This window comes from Sylvia atricapilla, chromosome 6, assembly GCF_009819655.1.
Source record: "Sylvia atricapilla isolate bSylAtr1 chromosome 6, bSylAtr1.pri, whole genome shotgun sequence".
In the NCBI taxonomy this organism is placed as follows: Eukaryota; Metazoa; Chordata; class Aves; order Passeriformes; family Sylviidae; genus Sylvia; species Sylvia atricapilla.
This window is the reverse complement of record NC_089145.1, coordinates 29,001,768-29,025,305: the sequence shown is the minus strand read 5'-3', so window position 1 is coordinate 29,025,305 and position 23,538 is coordinate 29,001,768. Positions and strand designations below refer to the sequence as shown.

At 42.1% G+C, this 23,538-nt stretch overlaps 1 protein-coding gene across 3 annotated transcripts in view; it reads left to right on the top strand.

Moving 5' to 3' along the window:
• SUSD6 (sushi domain containing 6) overlaps positions 1 to 23,538 on the top strand; it is an 80,267-nt gene that overhangs the window by 7,449 nt on the left and 49,280 nt on the right. The gene's annotated exons all lie outside the window — the stretch shown is intronic.

Below are 23,538 nucleotides of genomic sequence, written 5' to 3'. Positions count from 1 at the left end.
CCAGATATGTCTTTCAGAGATTTAAACATAAAGCTGTTATTTGGACCTCATCCTTTTATCCCCCTTTAGAGAAGGGGTGTAGATTGCAGGGGGGTGAAGTAAGGAGGAAATCCCTTTAATGCTTTCAACAAGCATTATCTAGTGCTCTGGGGGAGTCCTAGTGCAGACAAACTAATGTGAGCCTTTGTTGTGATGCTAATCGAGATAGGGATAATTCTTCTGACTGTGTCCTCTTCCCCTCAGAATCCTCTAGCACTGATAAGGCATTAAGCTCCTTTGCTAACTCTCTTTTTGCTGTGCCAGCCTGATGTCCTTGTTTTCTGTAACTGCTACCTTGAGTGCAAAGTTTTGAGTTTTAAGAAGGCCTCATTAGGAATGTTTACTTAAATATTATGAGGTTTTTTGGGCACTCCTGGATTGTACTTAGACACTTCAGTTTAATAGATGTATTTGTGGCTATGTGTGTGTGTATTTATTTTTTGAATCATTAAGTAAAAAACCCCAACTCTGCTGATGTGAGACACATTGGATTGAATGCAGTGGCACCTTTTGCTACATGTTGGGACATGTAGCTGAAATTTAGAAGGTACTTTTCATTCTATCTCTTCTTGGCCAAAGCAAACAAACACTGTTTCTCAGATGCTTTTAAGGATTCCTTAAGAGACTAACTTCTGATCCCTAGTCCAAAGAGCTCTCTAAGTTTTCTATAGTGAATGTGTGTGCAACCTAGATAATGCTTTGGTTTACACCAGTAATCTGCTCTGGACCTAAACATAATCTGCACAGCATCAGAGATAAGCTTGAAACCTAAGTATATAGTGAAATAGAAACAGAAAATACTGCCTCTTCACCACATCTTATTTGGAACAATAGGGAAAGGATGGTGGTGAAAATATGGTTATGTCTCGTGTGAAAGGCTTGCATCAGACAGAGCTGTTAAAAATGTCATGCAGATCAAGAAGAGGAGGAAAGAAGTGTTCGGAGTTAGCCTCTTTAGCCTTTCCTTGGCAGTAAGAAGCTGATGAGAAGCTCATCCTTGTGCTCCTAAAAGCAGGTCTGCTAATATAGCAGTGCTGTTAGTGATAGTGAGCTCTCGGTGGATCAATGGTGGCAATCCTCCACCATGGATAATCTGGCCTGTTTCTGGTTGGGCTGGCCTTCTGGTGAGTTTGTAAGGGAGTCTGAGGTCTTTCACTAGGGGCTGTTCCCTCTGCAGGGTGATTTGAGACCCTTTTGGGTATCAGTACAGAACAGAGGGATGGGAAGGATTTAGACAAGTTAAAGATCTTCCCTAGAAGACAGAGACTGTATGTGTGCACAGCTAGCATCGGCATATTGGTGCAATGCTCTCATGTTTCATTTTGATGGAGTGATTTTCCCAAATGCAAAATTGAAGGAGTCCTGCAGTGATGATGTAAAAATCTGATTTCTTTGCAAACTGCACGGTTTTTGCCTGTCGTAGAATATCTAGATAAGCTGAGCCCAAAAACGTGTGAAGAGGTAATGGAGCAGAGGCAGAAAGGCTCCATGAGAAGATGCTCAACTGAAGAGACTGACTTGAAGTGCTTTCTGCCAGTGACTAGGCACAGATGCAGGGTGTACATTTCAAAGTAATCCTGGCTCCTTGATGCAAACCGGCATGGAAACATTAGCTGTGGGAAGGGGTTTATCAGCACTTCTAAACAGTGTTGTTTTTTAAGGTTGATTCTGTTGACAATATCCTGAAGGGACATCACTGCCTGATATGGTACATTTTATGTGAGTGAAATTATGGGCTAGGTGTAACTGCCTTTGCCTAGTGCCATTAACCCAACAATTGTTAAATCCTAGGAGATGCTTATTTTCAGAGTGATTGCTTTTACAACTTGAAAATAAAACCTGGAAGATGTATGTGGGGTTTGGTTTTATTTTTTCTTTACCCTTGATTTGCATATGCATGGAATTTCCTGCAAATGGGTGCCCTGTACTTAGTTATTCATATTCTATCACTTTTCAACATCCTGCTCATCTTTTGTGATTTGAAACAAACTAAGTTGGTCTCTCTGTTAGCTTGGTTGACATGGGTACCTGTGCCCAGTGTTTTCTATCATCTCCAGCTGGGTATCTTGCAGAGTGATGCACATAATGCAGGCTTTCCAGGCATTGTTCCAGACAAGCCTTGCTGAATTTGAGATATGTGATAAGATTTATTTTTATTGTCTGATGTACTTGGTGTCAAGCAACCATACTTGCTAAAGCAAGCTGGTATTTTATAGTCCTCTTGCATTGTGCATTTAATTGCTGCATAACTGATTACTTCTGTGTCAAGCATAAATTGATTTGGGGAGTTTTTATACTATTTGTTAAACAAACTCCCAGTACACAGGGAAATTTTGCACCCTCATTGTACTTAAAATGGTACTTGGAGCTGTTGAGATGTATTATTCAGCTTAGAAAATGTAGTGCTGTGTCTTAACAAGGGCTTGTGTATATCCTAAACTCTGAAGATACAGCCAGGCACTATTAAGGTACTCAGAGAAGTTAAAGGCAACACTTTCTTCCGTTTTAGCAGCTCACACGGACTGTTCAATTTGTTTAATCCCCATAAGTGGTGTATTTTATAGGATGGATACACTAACAGATGTTTGTTTTTTCCTTGCATGCCACAAAGATCAATATTAAATGTAAAATCAGTAAATTTTATCTACATGTTTTTTCCTCTAGGACTCACAACTACTTTAGTCTTTCTTGTCTTTGACTTCTTCTCCCTCTTGGCTATGGAACCAAAAATGTTATACATGATAATGGCAGAATTTCCTCTAAGTGTAGAAGGCAACCTGTTTTTTAAATTGAAAGAAAATGTTTTTTGAATGTAGTTGAGGTTCAGGAGGACAATGAGATATTTGAAGGCTTTATGAAGCTGGCTTAATACTTTAATATACTGGGATTATCCCATGAGTTCAGTAGAGTTACTTCAGAGTGGCACTATGGAGATTGCTGTTACAGCCTCACCTGATGTTGGAAAGACTGGTGCAGAAATCCTCTCCTGTTTTGGCCAAGGGAAGTAAAACAATGTTGCACCCAGAGTGTGTGGAATGCCTTGAGGAGTGTGATGCTGTGCCTGCTAGCCAGGAATTGGATACTGAGAAAGCTATTTGATTCGCACTGCCTGTGAGAACAGAGACTGATAGCTCTGGGGGCTGAGGCTCTGTTGGTAACTCAGGAAAAATACCCATGAGGTTAGGGAAGTTGGTTAGTGTAGGCAGTATTAACGCAAGCTTTGTATAGTGCTGTGATTGTTGTGTAGCTGGTGCCTAGCTTCTCTGTGAGCTTCCTGCCTTTCAAAGCATCTGCAGGAAACGGCACAGTAAATTAGATGAGCTTGTTTTGATCACTTGCGGATTTTTGCGCACCTATATGTGTGCAATTTTTGATGGTAGATCAATTTCCTCAGTATGTATCTGTCTGTCGTCAAGGTGTAATCTACAGTGTGCTAGGCAGTGCTCCCAGGTGAGGACACAAATCCCTGTCAAAGGCCAGCAACATGCGATGGAGGAAGCTAAGGGGGGGAAAAGGCACGTAAAAATGTAACTAACTAAAACTGAAATAGCCTGTTTCTTTTATGTGATATTACTCTTAAGATGTTGGTGATATGAGTACATTTGGGAAGACAACCCTTGCAAAAATCTACCAGCCTCCTGCTGTCCAGGAGCTAGTTCTTGGAATCCATTCATGTTCATTCGCTTATTGTGAGGAAGAATTATCATTTGGCCATAGGTTTTTGCCTTTAGGCTGAGTTTGGCAAAATAAGTTTTAGGTAAATTTAAAGCTTTTTATTGGTATTAAAAGCTTAAGTCCCATTCATTCTCCTTTGCCTTTCCACGATGAAGATGTTGCTGGGGTGAGCCTTGCACTTGGATAACTTGCCTGTGTTGTATAGGTAACTCTGTAGCAAAGGATGAGCTTATTTGATTCTTCTGGAAGAAGAGCTAAAATAGCTGAAGTACATAAGCAAAAGCTCATTGAGTGAGAATTATATGCTTCCACTGCTAATGGCTGTTTCCAGTGTAATAGAGTGTAACATGTGGCTACTGCATACCTTGTACTGCTGCATGCCTGTGTGTGACTTCATTCTGTTGTGGTTTTCCCAATGTGTAAGGCTGTAGGGTTGCCAGGCTTTCAGCTGCTGGTGTCGGGTTGTGCCAGCCACGCCTGGCTCACGGGGAGGAGGTGACCTTGTAGGTGTGCAGGGCATGTGCAGCTGTGAGGAGGAAGGGCATTTAGGTGCTGCTGCTGATTTCTTTCTGCAGTAGCTCTGAGCTAGACCTTACCTCCTTTTGCCTCAAACAGGAGTGCTTCCTCACCAGACTTCACTGGGCAGGAAAGCTGAAATATTTGGTGTTCCAAAAACAAAGATCCTGTTGCTCTGAGGTTTCTTAATGCCTCATGAGCAGACTAGGTGAAGGGACTTAGTCTACTGGAAATTACTATCGTTGCAGAAGTTTCTCTATATTTGTTTGTGTAAGAGTATGAAAAAGTTTTGAGGGTGAAATGTTGCCTTTACTTTTTGGATCATAGTGTGCTCATTGGCATAGGTGTGGTTATTTTGATATGCCACAGAATACATCTGGTCCTTCCAAATTTGAAGGCTTGGCTATGCTGCTGCTTTGCTTCTCTGTGCTACATGAGGCGATGAGCTGTCCTGTATCTAAAATTCAGACTTTGGCAGAGCAGCTGGGTGGCATTGCTTATACCTGAAGCTTCTTTTAATTTACAGGGGAAAAAAACCTTTAATTGGATAGGTGACAAATACACAGATCAAAGTGAGACTTTTGAGGCAAAGCTTGGCTTGTAAGGTAGAAGTAATCATGGCTCTTGTAATGAAGGTTAATGTTGGCACTACAGAACTGAGGACAGACTTGGGAAAAGACAATGTAAAAGTATTTTGTTTGTCCTGTGATATCTTGGCCTTGTCCCCTTGATCTTCTTAACCTTGGCAGAGGGCAGGTACCACATGAAGAGTAACTTCAGCCATTGTTATTTTCTGCAGGCCTGTGTGCTTCTGTTGGGGTGATACACACAACTGTTGATCTGCTCGGATTGTTTCTTCTTAGGCTTCCACATGCAAAGGGATCACTGTCCAGCTGTGGTTTCAGGTTATCCTAAATAGGCTATTCCAAATTTCACACAGGAAAACAATGGATTTTAGTTGTCTCCACAAAATCTGCCTTTTCTGGAAACTGTAACAAGTCTGCTATTGTTTGACTGCTGTTAGCTACAAGTAGAGTGAATGATACTAGGAAAAAAAAAAAAAAAAAGCCTAGGAGTTTTGTTATGGAAGTCCATATTTAATCTCTCCCTATAGCCTTTGGTTTGCTTAAAACTGTGCTACAACCTTTCTGATTTCCCAGACTATTGATTGACCTGTGTCTGAAAATGCATTTAATTATGTGATGCTTTTATAGGCAATAGGTTTTCCTTCTCACATGGAAGGAACGGAGACTACAGATCTTGCTACAAATTGATTGTTAGTAACTTCTGGTGACATGGGAGAACTTACATACCAACAACATAAACTGTGTGCAGAAGCCTGGGTTGCAGAAAGCTTTAGATTCAGAAGCCTGCATCCAGCTTTCAGCTTCCATAGGTTTCTACACAAGTGCCCTGTTTCTGCTGCATTTTGGTGTGAAATGTATTCTTTTATAGTAGGATCATCAGTAAATTATGAAGTCAAAACATATAAGAAAATGACACTTAGTTTTACAAATTCATAATCAAAAGCTGGCTTTCATAGGCATGAAGGATAAAACTTCTGGTCATAACATGAGGCTTCTAGACAACTCTCTCAGTCAATACTTAGCCTAGCAGTAGCTAAAATTCTGATATGTCATCCCCTTTTGCCTCTGGAACTTTCTGGATGTGGGGCTGTTAAGGCAGACACTTGCTGTCTGCATCTTTTCTGTGCTGCATTGCTTTTTCCACCTACTGCTTGGGAGGAGGCTGAGGAAGCCTTGCTGTCTCAGCTGTGGACTTAGCCCCACATAACAGCTATACACCTGGGACAATGCCTTTTTGTTTTCCTCTAAGCAAGTGCTTGGGTCTGCTGGAGACCCTAATGGGTTGCACTACATGTAAGAATATTCATCTCTGGCTTTCTTTCTGAATTCCCTTCCATAGGCAGAGAGTAAATACAAAGTGAGATGTATAGGTCAGGGCAATAATATACTTAGATTCACACTGGAGTGTTTTAAAGGGTTGGAGAGGGAAGGCTGGGACATGTGATGTGAATGAATCTGGGAAGTAATACTGGCACTAGTTAATCTGGCCTGTCATTTTTCATTTTATTTACTCCTGGCACTTGATTGTCAGACTAGACTTTTATACTGTGTTCTCTTTGTGGCTTAGACTGCTCAGTACTGCTGCAAATTCCTTCTGATCCTTTTTTCTATCTGTCTCTTGCAACGAAAACTCAATTGACAGACTGAATACTTGAATTCCAGAGAGCAAGTGTGGATTCATGCTTGGGGAGAGTGGAGAACCAGCAAATATGGCAAGACCTTGTTGGGAAGGAGGGGCTCTTACAGAGGTGAATTAACTTGTGTGCTCTATCCTGGCAGCTGTTGAGGGCCTTTGCTAGTGTCAGGGGTCTTATCTGCTTTAAAAGCTAAATGGTACCCACCAACAGGTGTTCAAATAGAAAAAGACCTTATTGATCTGGTTTGGTTTTTTTGAAGAGACAATGAGGCTGCATTAAGATGGTCCCTCTTGCCTTGTAACTTTGCTGCATGGCAGATCCATATGTGGTGTAGCACTGCAGAAGTAGAGGTTTCTCAGCTGGCAGGCAAGTGTTCTGCAAGATGTTAGAAGCATTGCTGCCATGCTCCTGCCCTCAGGTTTGTTGAAGACAAGTGTGTTTCTGGGTGCTCTGATTGGCACCAACTGTGTCAGTTGCAATTCTGAGCAGTTCTTTCAGGAGCTGAAGATTGCTTCACCAAAGTGGTTGAGATGTACTATGCTAACCATGCTTACTGCTGCCAAATGCTGCAGAGCTCCAGAGTGTTAACTGTAACCTGCTGGTGACAAAACTGGTCTTTCAGTGTTGCAGCTCTGACTTGGCTGTGGATAAACCAGGCTGATGTTAGGACTAAGCAAAACTCCTACATGAACATTCTCATCCTCCTCTTTCTGGCATCTTGACATAGAAAGTGCCTTGAGCTTGGCTATCTGGGGCAGAATACTGACAGTACCAGTTCCTTGGAAGGCCCTAGCTGGACTGGGAATGCTGTGTCTGTGACAGGGAAAGGGGAACAGGCATTTTTCCTCTTAACTTGGAAGGAATGACCTATTACTTTTGCTTTTAAATATGAATGAACTCATTCTCCTTACCTCAGATATTGGCCATATGGTATTCCTGGTAAAAGTAGCAGATGTTCTTCTACTGTGTTTTGCTTTGGTACACAGTTTTTCTGTTTTCTTTCTGTCCTGTCTGCAGTGGGTTGTGATATTGCTTATCTTGAGTGTATCAGGTTATTGCCCTGATTTTCTAGAGATAAGACAGGAGGTGCATGAGATGGTGCTTGGGTAGTGGATCTGACGTGTGTATAGCTGGTAAAAACCCTGGTTCGGTATTCTCAGCTCAAAAGCTTCTTCTTGTGTTTTACTGTTACGACCCTTGCACTTTGTTCTTCAATGTAAGAATGTGTTCCACCCCACCTTCTTTATGGTAGTTTGGTTTGGTTTTGCTAGTGAAAGTAGTTTCTTTGCAAATCTGCATCACTTTGTATCCCAGTGCATTGTTTCTCTAGTGAGAGACTGAGGACATTTTTGCATGTAAGTGGTTGTTTTCTGTGTTCTCCCTGCCACTGTAGTTTGTCATCTTATGTACTCATGAGCTTCTATTCCCCATTACTATGGAAGAGTAGGCATAGGGAGGTGAACTGCAGTCTGAATGCCAGACAGACCGTGGCATTTGGCAGTCTGGATGCAGGAGTCTTGAGGACTGCACCCATAGAGTTGTTCTTTGTTGTGTCTTTTGTTTGCATGGGGTATGAAGTACTTGACACAACGCTTAAACTTTAGTCCTTCATGGTGAAGATAACTCAGATCTTCCTAATTCATGTATTCTTAGGAATGCTTATGTGGGAAGGGGCACATTGCTTTGCTGTGGGGGTTCTGTTGCCCTCAAGCAGTACTGAGCATGCACTGCTGTGCTGACCTGTATGGAATCTTTCACAGATGCAGCTGGAACAGGCATAGTTATGGACTGAGCCCTTCTCTAGGCTGCTTGTCCAGGCATATTTTCTTCCCTTTTCTCTGTAAATCTATCTGTGGTCAAAATTTATTTCTACTTCTTGTTCAGGAAGCCTGCCCGCTGGTTTTCTTTGTAAAGATAAGCACATCAGTATGGACATATTTACTAAGAAGTGTGTCAAACAAAGGAGAGTGTGGTGGTAGATTTTTTTAAGATTTCTAGATTAAGAGGGAGAATTTGCTGTTAATATTGAGGAAGCTGCCATGATTTAATAAGAAAAAATTGTCCATAATTCAGTAAGGGATATGGTGATGAGATTGGTTAAAGTGAAGCAATTGTTATCTTTGTCTTTCATTTTTGAGAGAATGCAGATACCAAATGTGGAACAGTTCAAAATATGTGTGTGTGGTTGATTGTGCTCTCTAGTTAATGTGAGACTGAGAAGAGGCACTAGCACAGGTCCTGTGACCAGTCTGTTGATAGTTTCTCTTGCTTTACTTTGTAAGGACTGTGGTAGTGACACAGGGTAGCGATCCCCTGTGGGGAAAACATGAGTCTGTAGAGGACAGATTCTGTCTTTCTGGCAAAAAGTAGGGTGCCTACCTCAGGGCCTAAGGGGTTTGCCTCAGATCATTTTAAAATGAAAAATGATCCCGTAGTAAGGAACTACCCTTCATGTCTGTGTTCAGAAATCACTAATCCTTCTGGAAGACTTGTGTCTGAATGCTCTTGGGCTTGTTTTCTGTTTGATGCTGTAAATTACAGCTGTGATGGTTTGTGCACTCTGCTTAGCATGTGAGGGCTTGTAGTTCTCACATTCATTGAGACAAGGTGGTCTTGTGGGCGGCTTTAACTGCAAAATACTGCCACTTGCAGGTGCTTGCAAACTTAGTGTGGCTCCTGAGCAGAGCCAGTCAACAGACCAAACTCTTCTAAGCATCTGTTTGTGAAGGAGACTGAAAACTGAAGTGCTTTGCCTAAGGAGGGAAGAGTCTGTTTGATGACGGTGGGATTAATGGTAGAGTTGTTCAGTTATGATCAATGGCTCTAAAATTTTAATACTGCTCTTGCTAGAAGACAAAACCACAAAAGTGAAACCTGCTGATAGCTGTGTTTGGGAGCAGACTCATGTTCCCTGAGAATCCCACTGGGCTCAGTTACAAGGGTGCAACAAAGCAGTTTTTTCATCTTTGTCCGTAATCAAAAGAGGAACAGCTGCTCTAGGGGTGATAAAATGTAAGGAAAGGCCAGATAAATTCTAAGACATTGAGAAGAGACATATTTCTTTGTAATAATCTCATTGGTATTTACAGAGTTACTATAGTCTTTGAGGTGCTGCCACAATGTACACAGTTTAAGCAAAAACAAAACATGAGGTTGTTTAAAGTCTGATGGACAAAATCAGTGTTCAAAATGGCTGGAGGTGTTTTATAGCGAATCTGTGTTTCTGTGTCCCACCGCTCTCAGGAATTTGCACTGCCATTGTAGCACCCCATGTTCCATTCGGCAGGAATGCTTTGGCTTAGTATCAAGCTCTGAAAGATCTGTTCAGTAGCGCCTTATGATCTCAGCCAAGGAGGGGGTGTTTGCTTGTGTAGGTTCTGTCTGCTAAGGAGGCATGGCTAAACTGGGAACAGTTAAAACAAAAAAATTACAAACTAAAACCCCCTCACCCCATTCCCATCTCTCATCCACCCTCTCCCCAACAGCTCTGCCTACCAAAAAACCTGCACACCTTCTGAAAGCCCATCTGGCGTGGGAGAGGAGGCAGTTTGCTCTTTTTCCTGGAGCAGGAGATCCCTGTGTTCCCATTTGCGGTTGTTTAGGGAAGTCTTTTGCAGGTATCTACAGGGCGGTGCTAATGCCTTTCCCGAAGGAGCACAGGCTCCCCTGTCCGTCTGCAGCTCCCCTGTGCCCTGCCCAGCCTTGCCGGGGGGTGGTGTGCCCGCACCAGCCTCCCTAGCTTGCTGCTGCAGCCGCGCAGGGCCTTGGCGAAATGCACTGAGTAACTGCCCTCAAAACCTTGCAAACTCATTCCTGTCCGCCCAGGGGCGATTTTTTTTTTCAGTCGTGGGAAGTCCTGGAGACATTGTTAATGAGTTCAGCTGAGGAAATCGCACAAGGAACTGTGGGAGAGGGAAGGCTCATTCTTGCGTGAGAAGTGTGAACTAGAATGTGTGCAAAGAGGTGTGGTAAAAATCTTACTGAGGAATGAAAGAGAAATGAAACAGAGGTGAGGCAGTGCGAAGACTTGAAAACAAAAGGAAAGAGCTGAAAGCTGGAGAGGATAGCCATTGGCAAAGAAAGTCTTAGTTTTTACTCCTTTCATAAATCTGATTTTCTATATCAGTAAGTATCAATCTCATGGCAGTGACTGTAGCTACAAAAATATAAAGGGGGTTGAATATTTACTGATAAGAATTTGAGGGAAAACTTGTTTTCAAGTAGTTCTGCTCTTTGATTCTTGCTACTGAGTCAAATTATTGGCATATTTGGAACAGAAATAGCTCATGTATCTGAGTGACCTTTTAATTTCCTTTTCAATCTTCTAAACTGTAGTGAGTAATGAACTGTAGTGAACAAAGAAAGCATTTAAGAGCAGGCGTGGTGCAGATTTTATTGCATGTTTGCAGTAGACCAAAGAGCTCTGTATTTCTTTGGGTGTGATATAGCAAGAACCTGCTGTGAGAGCAAGATCTCTGGGACCAGTGATCGCTGGGATTAATGAGGTGGTTTCTCTCCACGTGAGTGGAGAGAGCTTATGATATCCGTGTAGCAGTGGTCTTTTTTTTGCTAAGTGTTTATACAGCACCTACCACAGCATGATCTGATTTGTAGGCTCCAATTTCTGCCTTGCTTTGACCTGCAAGTGTTAATGAGGCAAGAAGTGCTTGTGAAGGGCTTTTTTGCCTAGTCACATACCTGTCTGAAAGCAAAAGTTTATCCTTTGGCATGTGCCCCAGGCTTCCTGTCTGCATCTCTTCCTTTGCAGGGTCTTCTGCAGCGAGTTACAACAACTAGCTGTTGAGTAGGGAAAAGGATGTTAAAAAGCATGTGCTAAAAGAGATGGGATGAGAAATGACGTTTCAGCCAAGAGGCTTTCATTGTGTGAGCGGGAGGAGCATGAAGCAGAGGGGGAAGCAGCATGAGATCAGTGGGCTTTTTATTGCACAGCATGAAAAGATCCCACAACTAAAATCCGATCTAACCTTTGCTTCCTGTGTGTCTTACAAGAAATGTTTTCCATGTAAGGCAAGGAGAGCCTGCTGTAAGGAAGCATGTGGCTGTCATTTATTTCAGAAAATGTGTCTCAGCATTTAGCTGTAGAAAATCAGACCAACGAGACCTGTGGTAGCTGCAGACTCTATTGCCCACGTTTATGCTATTTAAAGACGAGTCTTCTCCAGCTTGATTGTGGTGAAATAGCAGGCTTGCCTAGAGTCTACTGACTACTTGTAGGTGAGAGGATTTAGCCAGGCATTGCTGGGGATGGGCCTGACATTTCGCAAGTGACCATAATTGGATTATTCAGCTGATGGTAAGACAACACCTTTCCAGAAGGTTTCTAGAGCTCTGGTTTGACTCTTGGTAAACGATTTCTAATGCAAGACACCTATACAAAGCCACCTACGCTCCAGGTGTGGTTTTAAAAATAAGTGTTGGTTGTGTTAATCACCTTTCTGAAGTTAAGACTTTCATTCCTGATACCCTTTCTCCCCTCATACTTTTTCTTGACTTACAATAGTGGAGGAAAAAAAATTCTGTCTCAGAAATGGGGATTTAATAATTTTCTTCAAGGATTCCTTTTTGCATCTTGAAATGAAGGAGTTTGCAGACCTTGAGTTAATCTTAATATCTACAAAATACCTTCCCAGGATTGATGACATTAAGGCAGTAATGTGCATGTCCCCTGTTTCAATCTCCTCCTCAGCATTTTTTTTAGGCTTCTGTGAGGTCTGAGGGTCCCACTGTAGATTGTGCCTCTCTCTTTTGTTGCAATATCTTTCACATTACTATCATCGGTCTTAACTCAAACCCTTTGCATTTTGGGTGAACAGTTGTAGAAGGGAACTGGGATCCCTCTGCATGTTCTCATCTCTTGGTTGGTTTGCAGGCGAGCTCTGTAGCCTGTTCTCAGGAATGTGCAGGGACATGATTTTTTAAGATTTCTAGATTAAGAGGGAGAATGTGCTCTGAGATGGCATGGCTCGCACAAGGCCGATTCTTTCTTCTTTCTGTGTTTCTTCATTCCCATCAGATCAGGAGTCCTTCCTGCAGTTAGCAAGTCAAGATTATTTCCTCAGAAAAGAAAGCGAACAAAAATTTGGGCTTGGGCATCTTGGAACTATTGATGTTGCAGACCATCACCTGCTCTGCATTTCTCCTTGTTGGTGGAAATACTTGCAGTGTTTGCAAGGAATAGTGTTCCCTTGATCATGGTGGTGTTGAGATTGTGCCTGTAAATTCTACAAGGCCGGCCTCCTGAGAGCCTTTGCCTTTGGGGAATAGTGACCTTTTATGTCATGACTTCTGAGAGTGAAATTTGCTGTTGGTCTTGTGACAAAACCCAACAGTTTTCTCTGGTCAGAAATAAAAATTTATCAGTGGGATAAATATCTGCTTCTTCAAAGAACTTAAACTCCTGTCCAATTACACTTATTTTGTAGCAAATGTAGCCTAAATATAATTAGCTTTTTCAGATTTGATTTGTCTGCAGGGCACTTGACAAGACTGTTGATGCCTTTGGTGTAAATAAAGCATGGCTGTTCTTGGCAAGGATGATGAAGCTTAACCTTGGTCCCTCAGAGGCATGTTGCTGAGTTCTGTCCTTACCAGCATGTGTTCCTACCTTTCCAAAGGGCTCCCAGTAGTGTTTCATTGGGATTTCTTTTCATTTTCAAGGGTGGTGTGAACAGCCTCTGCAGTAATTTCCAGCAGCTACACTTAAGTGCTTCTGAGGAGCAGGACTTGGAGGCAGAGGCTGTGGCAGTGTTGTTAGAGACCAGGGAAGGGTATGTGAGTGTTAGAGAAAAGGCTTCTGACAGCTATTGTGCTCTGTAGTATGCTGTAAGAAGGGTGGTTTCCTCAAAATGTGCCTTGTAGTGTCCTGTGGAGCCTTAGTGGAGCTATTTATTTTCCACAATGCAGGCTTGTCTTTGTCCTCCCCCCACTTCCCTCTGCATGTGAAAGGATGATTCTGCTTCATGAGGAGAGCAGACACTGAAGGGCAAAAGGAGACTATGGAGATCCTTCCTTGTACAGAGCCAACTGTTACTTACACCTGTTAAATGCAATGTTTAGCTTACCCAGAACAGCAGCTCTAGGTGAGTTAGAATGTGTATAAAACATGCAGAGACTAGTCTTTTCACAAAATGAAGCTTGCAAGTAGCTTTTTTAAAGATGCCAATAGAAATCTGGATAGTTGTAAGTGACAGACCAACAACTCCTCTGGATATAGGTGCTGTCACATTCACACCATCCAGTCTCTCTCTGAACCTTACAGGTAGAGCTAAGATGACATTTGGCATTTTGTTGGCTTTTTTTAACAGTTGTTACTCTGCATTTAGTGAGGAGACATAAGATTATTTTTAAAAAAACACTAACCCTCAACCCCCCCAAATTCTTTGTCAATTCCTATGCAGGGACCCTTTCTGAAAACTCTCCATAATGTATTTTTTTTCTTATGCATAAGAACAAGAAGCTCAGTTAACCTGTGCATGTGAGACCATTGCCAGTCTGATGTTGATGTTTCAACCTTTCTGAAAGATTCAGGATTTTTATTTGTAAAGTGTATCTCAATTTAAATGGTTGCTCTCTTTCTTTTAAATTGTTGTACCAGTGTCACTACTTTCCTGTTACTTCCTCTTGTCTGTTCAAGAGATGCCAGGGAATTGCTGAGCAGGTTTCTGATTCTGTTGTCATGCTGTTTGCATTCCTCTACATACATGTAGCATATGTAGAAACTAACGTATCTCTGTATGGGTTTTATTTAGAATGTTTGGCTTTAGAGGAAGAAGAAATTGGTAACACTGAAGGATGGTGGTAATGGATTTAACCAGTTGTTTTGCAGCAAGAAAAATAGCTTTGGTGGTGACAATTGCTGACTCTCAAAAGACTAAATTGCACATCAGATTTACAAAATGAGGAGAACAAATCTAGTCTTAAGGGTACAGTATAAAAAGGTGCATACCCTTTGAGAAACTAATTTCAAAATAGCTTAAATGAACATGAAAGTCCTCTGCTGTTGAAAGTAATTTTAAATCACCTTCTCACTCTTTTGTGGGTCTTGCATGTTAATTTTGTTATGCTGTAAGCTCTTGCAGCTGATTTCTTTGTCCTGATGCTTGGAGCACTGTGTTACAGGTAAAAACATGAAGAGCAGGACTTTTAAACAGGCTTACTTTATACTAATTCTAAAAAACTTTATTTAATCAATTCAGTCTGAGGGGAACCTTGTTTCCAGAGACAGGAAATTGCTTGAGGATTACTGGCTGTCGCAGGACCTTCGTATTTATTTGCAAAATGTCTGGAAAAAAATAATAATAGAATCAGTCTTCCTTTAAAGGCAGTTGAAACTGGAGTTGCTGTGCTTTTCCCATGAGGCTGGGTAGATGTCCCTGGGAATTTTGTGCTAGAATGTTTTTTCTTGACAAATAGTTTCATGGCTTCAGTGTACTCATGCAGGATGCTTGGAGACCTCAAAGCCCCAAGCAAAGTGACCTGTTTCCCAAGTGGATGTACTGTTCATTTAGCTGCTAGTGGCTTGACATACTTATTCCTTACCTTCAGGAATAGTAGAGAGTTAAATATGCCTCCTCTAAAATGCACTTTTTAGAGGGAATGGGGAAGGATCTTCTACTTTTCAGTTCTGTGGTTGCAAGAGGAGCAAGGCATAGAAGTGTCTGGGACAGCATGTGTGGTATCTTTCATGTTCATGTGCCCAGAGTGTTGACATTTGAATACAAGTATGCTGGACAAGTGAAAAATAATGTAGAAATCCAAAAGACTCCATAATCTGTCTTCTTGCTTGTGTTTCATGGATGGTTGCCTGGTAGCTGGCCCATTCAGGGGTGGAGGACTATGCTAGAGGCAGGCAGCCCCTGGGAATGGTGTGCTTGGCTGAGGGACAGCAGGCAGGGAGGCAACTCCTCGGGTCAATAGCTGGATGCTTCACCTCTGCGCTCTGGTCCCAGTGGTGAAGACGTGTTGCCTGTGGCTTTATCCAGAGTTTGTCTTTGCACATTTTGAGTACTGGAAGGGAATATGATCTTCGGAAGGGTTTTCCTTAGAGTTTTGAGGTAGGCTGGACAAGGCCTAGTTGTGCTTTTGCAGACCTAGGTGGTCCAGCAATACAGCCAAAGTGTGAGGTAGAAGATTAAATAACCTGTATGCTCTGACTTCTGGGTCTGTCTCCTGACCTAGCACGGGCATGTGTGTGATTCTTGCTTGTGTGCAGCACCGCTTTGTAGCCCTGCACTAAACTGTAAGATTTACTGCTGAGCTTTTTTCTGACTCTTGCAGCTCTGCTTTGTGTAACTTTCCCCTCTTTTTTGGCATGTAACTTTCCTCTCTTTTTCGGCTTTGATTTAATTTGCCTTTCTCTAACTCTAACAAGTGTGTGTTACCTTTGGCTATTTCGGAACACTCTCACCCAGCTTTCTGGCTTTTAATCTGCATGGAAACCATGATGCTGGAGCCATGATTGAAGGGAATGAATCCAATATAGAGCATCTTTATGCATAGTAAATGATTTTTTCCACACTTCAATGTGGATTGAAAATGGAGATGGTTTTAGGAGCAAGAAGGCTGTACAATTTTTTGGCCCAGCATTTTGGGCTGCTTGCTTAAGTCAGAGAGTGGTTTCAGACACTTCAGACCTTGGCAGCAAATCTGAGGTGGGCATGTTTCCCCAGCTGCTGCTTCCATTCGCCCCGGAGCTGTCCCTGTGCAAGGGCCCAGTTTGTCCCAGAAGTTCCTGAAAGTTTCATTATTGTTGCAAAGGGAGTGTTTAGCTGCAAGGGGGTGTGGGAGCTTGGGGGTGTCTAGTCACCCAAGAGCAAGGGGTCATCCTTCAGCCCAGGTAGCCTGTAAGTGGTTGGATGGTGGAGGGACCTTTGCAGCTGGCTCTGCAAAGGTGAGATGCTGATGTACAAGAGGTGGATTAGACTGGAGGTCAGTAAAGGGTGAGGAACCATTGCTGCTGTATAAACAAGGTGCTGAGAGCTGCTAAATGAGCAGTTACAATGAGGCAGTGCTCCTTGGCTGCCTCAGGATCCTTTGCTTAACATTTTGTTTGAGTTTGATAACAGCTAGATAGAGGCCCCTCCCTTCGGAGTGGAGGAATGAGGATCCCTCTGACACTTGCAGGGTGGTGCAGAAGACTGATTGTCTCCTGCTGCAAGTCAGAGCATCCTGTGTGCCACCTCTGGGCTACCCTAGTTCAAGCTGACAGGGATTTATTTATAATTTTTTTTCCTCTACTAGCCATGCTTCATAAAGTCTAAATGTCACTGGGTCAGGTGAGGAAGAAGTTGAAGCTTTAAACTGACCTATCGACATACAACAAACAGGTTTTATTTATGAAAAGTTTCTTTCTGCAAACTCTTACTTCCCTACACTTTTTTTTGGCATGCTTCTCTCTCACCCCAATTTAATGGTGGAAATCTTTAAGACAAAATCTTTAACACACAACCTTTGGATGATGGTTGTAGGTCTCGGATGATGGTTTGCTGCTCTCCTGGTAAGGGATCTATCCTGAGGATTCTGCTTGGAGCACTTGGCCTTATCATGTTGTGTGTATGTCCCCCGTGACATGTAATAAGCCACTATCCTTCTTGGAGTGTCTCTCTGACTTGATTCTTCTAGATTGTGCTGCTTAAATCAGAATGTAATTGCAACTGATTGCTTTTAAGAAAATCAAATTAAGCATAGTCTGTTGGGGGAAACCAGTTAGAGGAGAAAAGGCTGTGAGGGTCTTCTGCATAGTGATGTGTCTTCTCTGTGAGTAATTCTGGTAATTGTGAGAGTGATTTAAAAGAAAGCAAGCTGTTCGGGCTCCTGTTCCCCACCCCCTCTTCTCTTGATCCTATTGACTTTTGAAATTAGTTTATGTCAACTTGGCTGAAGTGTGAAATCATCGGTTGACTATAGGGGTGGGGGCTGGTGAGCCTGCTGCTGGTGAGGGAGCTGTGCTGGGGGAGCTGCCAGGGACACCACGGGAGCAGCTCTGTCTGCAGGCACTGTGCTAATTGTCCTGTGGTCTTCACTGCCAGGGGGTTGGATGGGGATGCAAAAGTTTTTTCTTTCTTCGTTGTACACTGGCAAGAGTGATGGCTGTGTGGAATAAAACGTGCCCAGTGCCACTGTGATGGATGTCTGCTGTAGTGAAGGGTTTGTGGCAATACATGCGCATCTGTGCTGTTAGCACAGTGCATCCTAAGGAGGAAAAGCACTAAGAAACATCTAGCAACTTTGCAGCTGCTAAAAAACAAAAGCAAAGGGAAATAGTGAGCTAACGGATGCAAAACCGAGCCATAGTGCTGGGACGATTTGAAAGCCTACCTTACTGAGATCTACTGGTGTCATTCTCTTCTGTGTTAGAATCCCAAATGAAGTGTTAAGGCCAAAACCAGAATTTAAAACTTTCTCGGTTTGGTCAATGATGTATCTTGTTGGAAGATTAAGTTTTCAGAGGACTTAAGGAATAGTCTTATTTTTCAAAGATTTTATGTGGGTGTGTTTATCTCTGAAAAAATCTATGTACTGACAGACACTCAGACATCAAGGATTTGTTTAGCCTGGAATATTCTGATAAAACAATACATCTCTTGCTGAGAACGTTCTTTATAAGGTGGGATACAAATAACAAGCACTGTACAGTATTTGTCATCATTCCTTGAAAATGAGTGATACTTCTCTATAGTACATATTTTTATATCTGGGAAATGTAATTTTAAACTGGAGTTGTCTCACAGCTGTGCTTTTAGGAATAAATATGACTTCCTCCATCTCCTAGTACAGTTCCTTACTTAAATGTCAGACTGCTTCATTGAAGTTTATATTTAGAGGGCTTTGAGAGGAAAAAGACTTCCAAATGGATGTCCTCTGAAGTGGTTGTGCAGTCTGGTGGTATTGCAACTGCATGTATGGCAGACTGATGCTTTTAGCCACAGTAGTTGAAATGAAAGCACAAGAAATGGTAGGGATAGGGAGAAGCATGTTCTAGTAGTGAGGGATTATAAAATCTGTACACAGGCTTTGTGGCTCATTCTCTGAAACAGATTAACATAGCTGCATAAATGAGAATATCATCCTGGATAATATATACAAGTGACTTTATCAATCCAGTGCTTCTTTGTCAACCCTGTTACTGAAAGTAACATTTCAAGCTTGCATGTGGTTACAAGAAGTTCTGCCTTTGCACGGCTTTTCTTTATTCTCCTTCCCTGAAGCCATTCCAGTTTACTCTGAGTTTTCTTTTTTAGGACTTATTATTTTTGGAAGGCATTCTGGAACATTTTGTGCATATGGTCCTCTGTAAAAGTGCTGTTTTACTGATTAAAGCTGAAAGTATGAAACCTAGCTTTTCTGATGCAGTGCAGCAGGGGAAAAATGCTGAAATAATAGTTTCTAAAGGGAATACTTTTCCAAATAAAGACATTTTCAGAAAACCCACAAACAACAAAAAACCACCCAAAACCGAGAAAGACTGAGATATGTGTTTTCCACAGTCCCCCAGTCTCTAGTTCCTCCCATAGGTTGCACAGATGACAGTATGTTTTAAAAAAAAATCCTTTAAAGCCAGTCCAGCACTTTCTAAAAAAATAACTGTTTTCTTTTCATTTATTGTTGACATGATTCCCATTGCTATAAGCATTTTTTGTAGTAGTCCAGAAATCTGCAGTGCATTGGAGTTATGTGCATTAACCTAACTCTTCCCACTGCTCCTCTGCAGCTCTGTTTATCTTCTTACTGGTTCCTGGAAGTTCACAGCCTGCCCATAACTAACTTCTTCCTTATTTGGAAGGACAATTGGATTTTGATCTCTTATCTTCCTCTTCCCAAGTGAAACAGAAAAAGTTTCCAGTGAAATTCTGACTTTAAAGAAAATGCCTTATAATCTGGAGAGCTAATGGTATTTAGGGCTTTCTCTTGGGCTTACCAAAGCAAGGAAAATTGGATTTCATTTTTTTTTTTAAGTAATACAATTCAAATCTTCTGTGAATGTGTCAGACCTGGCATGACACCCACAGTATGTGGAATTGGGGAAGGATCATCAAAATACTGAGGCCGTTTCTAATGGCTTGTCTCTGATTCTGTTTCTGAAAGTATGAGTGCTATTTACAAGAACGAAAACCAAGCCCTGCTTGGCAGTTGTTAATTCACACTGACTTGGGTATTTCCATAATGCAATGGACAGTGAAAGGTACTGAATACCATCCCTTTTCCCCTTGGCAACCTTGCACTTCTTCTTTGTACACCTTGGAAAGTCTGTTCCTTCCTTGTTACTTTACTTTAAAAGGAATGTTGGAGTTGAAGCTGGTTTGGTCCCCTCAGGAGTATCCTTGAACCTGCTGTCCATTTCTCTGGGCTGCAGTAGGGAAGAAGCTCATATACAAAGGCTTACTCCCAGTATGGAAGGGGAGTAGCTGGAGGAAGTGTTCCCTGCAATCAGCCCACAGAAAAACATGCTCGGCTAACCTCAGGATGGTTAGAGGAGCATCAGGTGAGATAAGGAGGCAAACAAGGGAGGGGTGCAAAAGCATGATGTAGATGCCAAAAGGACTTGAGTGTGATAGGAAGGCTGGAGAGGAGGAAGCTGAGGAGTAAGCTGTGCAAATTGGTGAATCTTGCAGGTTTATTCACTTGAGGTAGGAATATTGGTATGACTTTGCATGTTGTAAGGTACTAGCTATCCAGCAGTGAAAAATCCTGTTCTCTGGCTTAAGGCTTGGGTGTGCCTTAGTGAGTCTGTGGAGAGTTAGGTACATACCATTTATCAGAGATTGAAATGGAATATCAGAGTTTAACCTGTCCAGCAGGCTTCATGTGCAAACTCTAATGCTGCCTCTTGAAAATGGAAGTTGTGGATCACGAATTGTTGATTTAGTTTGTTGGGATTTTTTTTAATTTAATGTTTTAAAATTTAAAAGAAGTGTTCTAGAAACCTTTATGGGAAAGAGCAGGTAAAAGCTAAATCAAAACAATTAAATGAAAGAAATAGCCAAATTTGAAGATCATAGGCCAAACCCTTGGCACAGCTGGGGAACGAGGAAGGAAATCCAACTCTTTGGATTCCACTTCAGAATGGGGTTGTTTGCAGTAGGGTGTGTGCTGAGTCCAATGTCCAGAACAAGCAGCTTGGTCTTTCCTAGTGATTCTTCTTTGTAGCAGGGAATATGTGCAATTTGCCCATCTGCTTTATGCTGTGACTGTGCAATGCAGAAACCTGCCTTTTTATAATTCAGATATGAAGGTGTAAAATGAAGCTACCAAGCACATGATCTGGTTACTGGGCAGGAGGAGTGTTACATGTTGTTTGGCTTTTCATATTTTCTCCTTTTCTCTTCCACCTTTTCCCATTATCCTGAATAACTGAGAGTTGGCTGTGCTGAAAAGTCAGATGATTAAGATTTTTCTGAACTGCCTGCAGGTAACTTCAAAGGCTTTGATTTTTCCTTTGTTCCTAACTTAAACTGAACAGTGTAATTGAATTGTGATGCTATCCCTAAATATTAAAAACACAATTCTGTTTTTAAAGGCTCTCAACTAAACTGGTTTAACCACAGAAAGTAAGTGGAATGAAGGACTTCTTTCTTCTGCTGACCCTTGGACTTGATTTTTCTGTATTTTTTTATTTAGCAGCCAAGAAGATGGCTTTTTTGCTTTAAAGCTTAACTGCTCTTTGAAAGCAGGCAAAATAAGGACACAACAAAACCAGCAACTAAGAGTGAAGGTTAAATCCTCTGAACCACACTGCTTACATTAGATTCCACTTGCAGCGTGACCATAAGGCAAGAACAATGCTTGTGCTTAGCTTTTCAAAAGCTGGGCTGTGCACACCCATCGCTCATGCCACTGCTAAGATCTTTGCTGTGTGCATTCAAGAGTTAGCAAACAATGTCTGAGTATTATTGTGTGAGGGGGAAATCATGTGGATAAAATAGACATTTCTTACGTGCATGAGGATAGCTAATTTTCTTTCGCTAAATTTCAAGTATGGTATTTAAAAGCAAGCCAGTAGCATTCCAATCATTCTGAACACTTCCCTAAATAAACTTTGGAGAAGTCAGGTTGAAGACCTGTTCTCCAGCAACAGTGACACAGGAAGTAACTGGGCCAGGCATTTTGAACAACTAGAGAGCTTCAGACTCTGGTTGTGTAGAGCATGTCCTGAGCATATGGCCTTCCAAAGAATGCTTTTCCATGTGCACCTAGGAGTCTTTCTGTGACAAAATAAGAAAAATAAGAAAATTAAGTCATAATCCTGTGAAAATTTACACATGCTTATAAAGCGATCTTGGATCAAGCGATATGAGTTGGCAGCTTCTGAAGGTCTGGAAGATAAATGGCAAAGGTCACCGAAGAGCTTATCTTAAAGAGAGCTCCTGCCGTATATGTGGGTCATCTTTGAAAAGGGCTGCTGCTGGTGTAAGAGCAAGCAGGAAGTCTGGCCTGCATGGCTTTTGGGGAAGCTGATGTCTGCCTGAGGACTTTATGTAGACACAAACTACTGTTCCCTGCGCAAGCAGGACTGGCCATGCAGCGAGTCGGGCTCTTGCTGAAGCATCACTGGGAAGCTTGCTTGATGCCAAGACTTGAAGAAAGAGCTGGAGATGTCTGTAAGCTGGGAGCAATGGATACTTTTTCACTTGTTCATAGCACTCCCGAAGAGGGTGTGTGGCTATTCACTTTGTGGATATAGAGGATGGTTTATTGTCTTATCCATATTTAGTAGGTGTTTGTCAAGGTTCACATTATAAAAAAAGCAAAAACCCTTCCACCTTTATTGACTGATGTACTTTTAACAGAGAAAAATCTCTTCCACTCCTTACTGTATTTATGGGCACTGCTGGCTAAATATTATCTTTGAAAACATCTTTGTTTAAACTTAATCCTTACATAACCCTTCAGCCCGGGCTGTGGCATGTGAAATGGATTTGAAATGTCCTTGCTCTTCATACTTGTGCTGCAGTCAGCTTATGCCTTATTGTTCTTAGTATTCATTAAAGAAACCAGCCCATTCCTTAGTGCTTTGTTTACACTTTGATTCTCCCAACCCCCTGAATTGTTAAGCTATGCCCCTGGGAGTATGTCTCTGACAAATGCGTGTGATCTTCACTGCACTCCAGCTAACTTCAGGCAGTGGAGGCCTTCGGAGTTGTTAGGAACGCTGCTTCCCCCGAGCTGTAGGTATAAGGAGTGTGCTAAAACAACAGTCAGTTTTCAGAGAATTGAATGTCTGTCTAAATAACCTCCAAATCAGCTCTCCTCTGGGAAAAAGATAGTTTCTTATCTAGTCAGAATCTCTCTCTTCCTCTAAGTTTGCCAGGGAACAGTCAAGACTGGGAACAAGTTTTGTAACTTGGTTGAAGCCCAAAGGGAGGATCCTCGTAAGCGGTACCTGTAAGCCGTGTCTCCTAACAATCCTGAGGGGTATATCTATGCTGTCTCCCACTGAATGGGTTGGCTTGTGTCTTGTGTCTCCTCCAAATCCACACCGAACTGAATCAGCTTGGTGGGATGTTGCTGTAGACATAGCAGCATCAATTTACAGCATTCCTGGAGTGGCAGCCCTGGGCCTGTGGTAGACAGGATACCTGGTAACCTGGAATTCAAGTGACTTGATAGCTAAAAAGAGGTGTGGGAAACCATGTCCGATTTTAAAAGAAAGGAGAGAAACAGTGCTGTGCTTTGGAGCAATCTGTTAGTGAATAAAAAATAAGCAATTATTGATTCCCCCTGAAGATACTCTTCTTTTAGGGATTTCTAACTTGTTTGCTGTTCAGTGACCAGAACTGGACTGCTGGCTTCTAGGTGCAATCTGCCTCTGGGGAAAGGCAGCACACCTCATGTGGCTCAGCAAATTTTGTGATAATTGCATGCCCTCTTCCTACCTCTTCTGGCTTCTGCTCTGTCATCTGACATGCATTGTTGCAAGCGCAGGGAGGGCCACCTTTAAAAGATACCTTGACAATACTTTGAGGTTCTTATACTAATGAGGCTTCATTAAATTGGAATAGGGAGGACAGAGCTTTCTTGGTCTAATCAGAAGGGTGTTTGTTGAAGGTGGTGCATTGCTTTTTCAG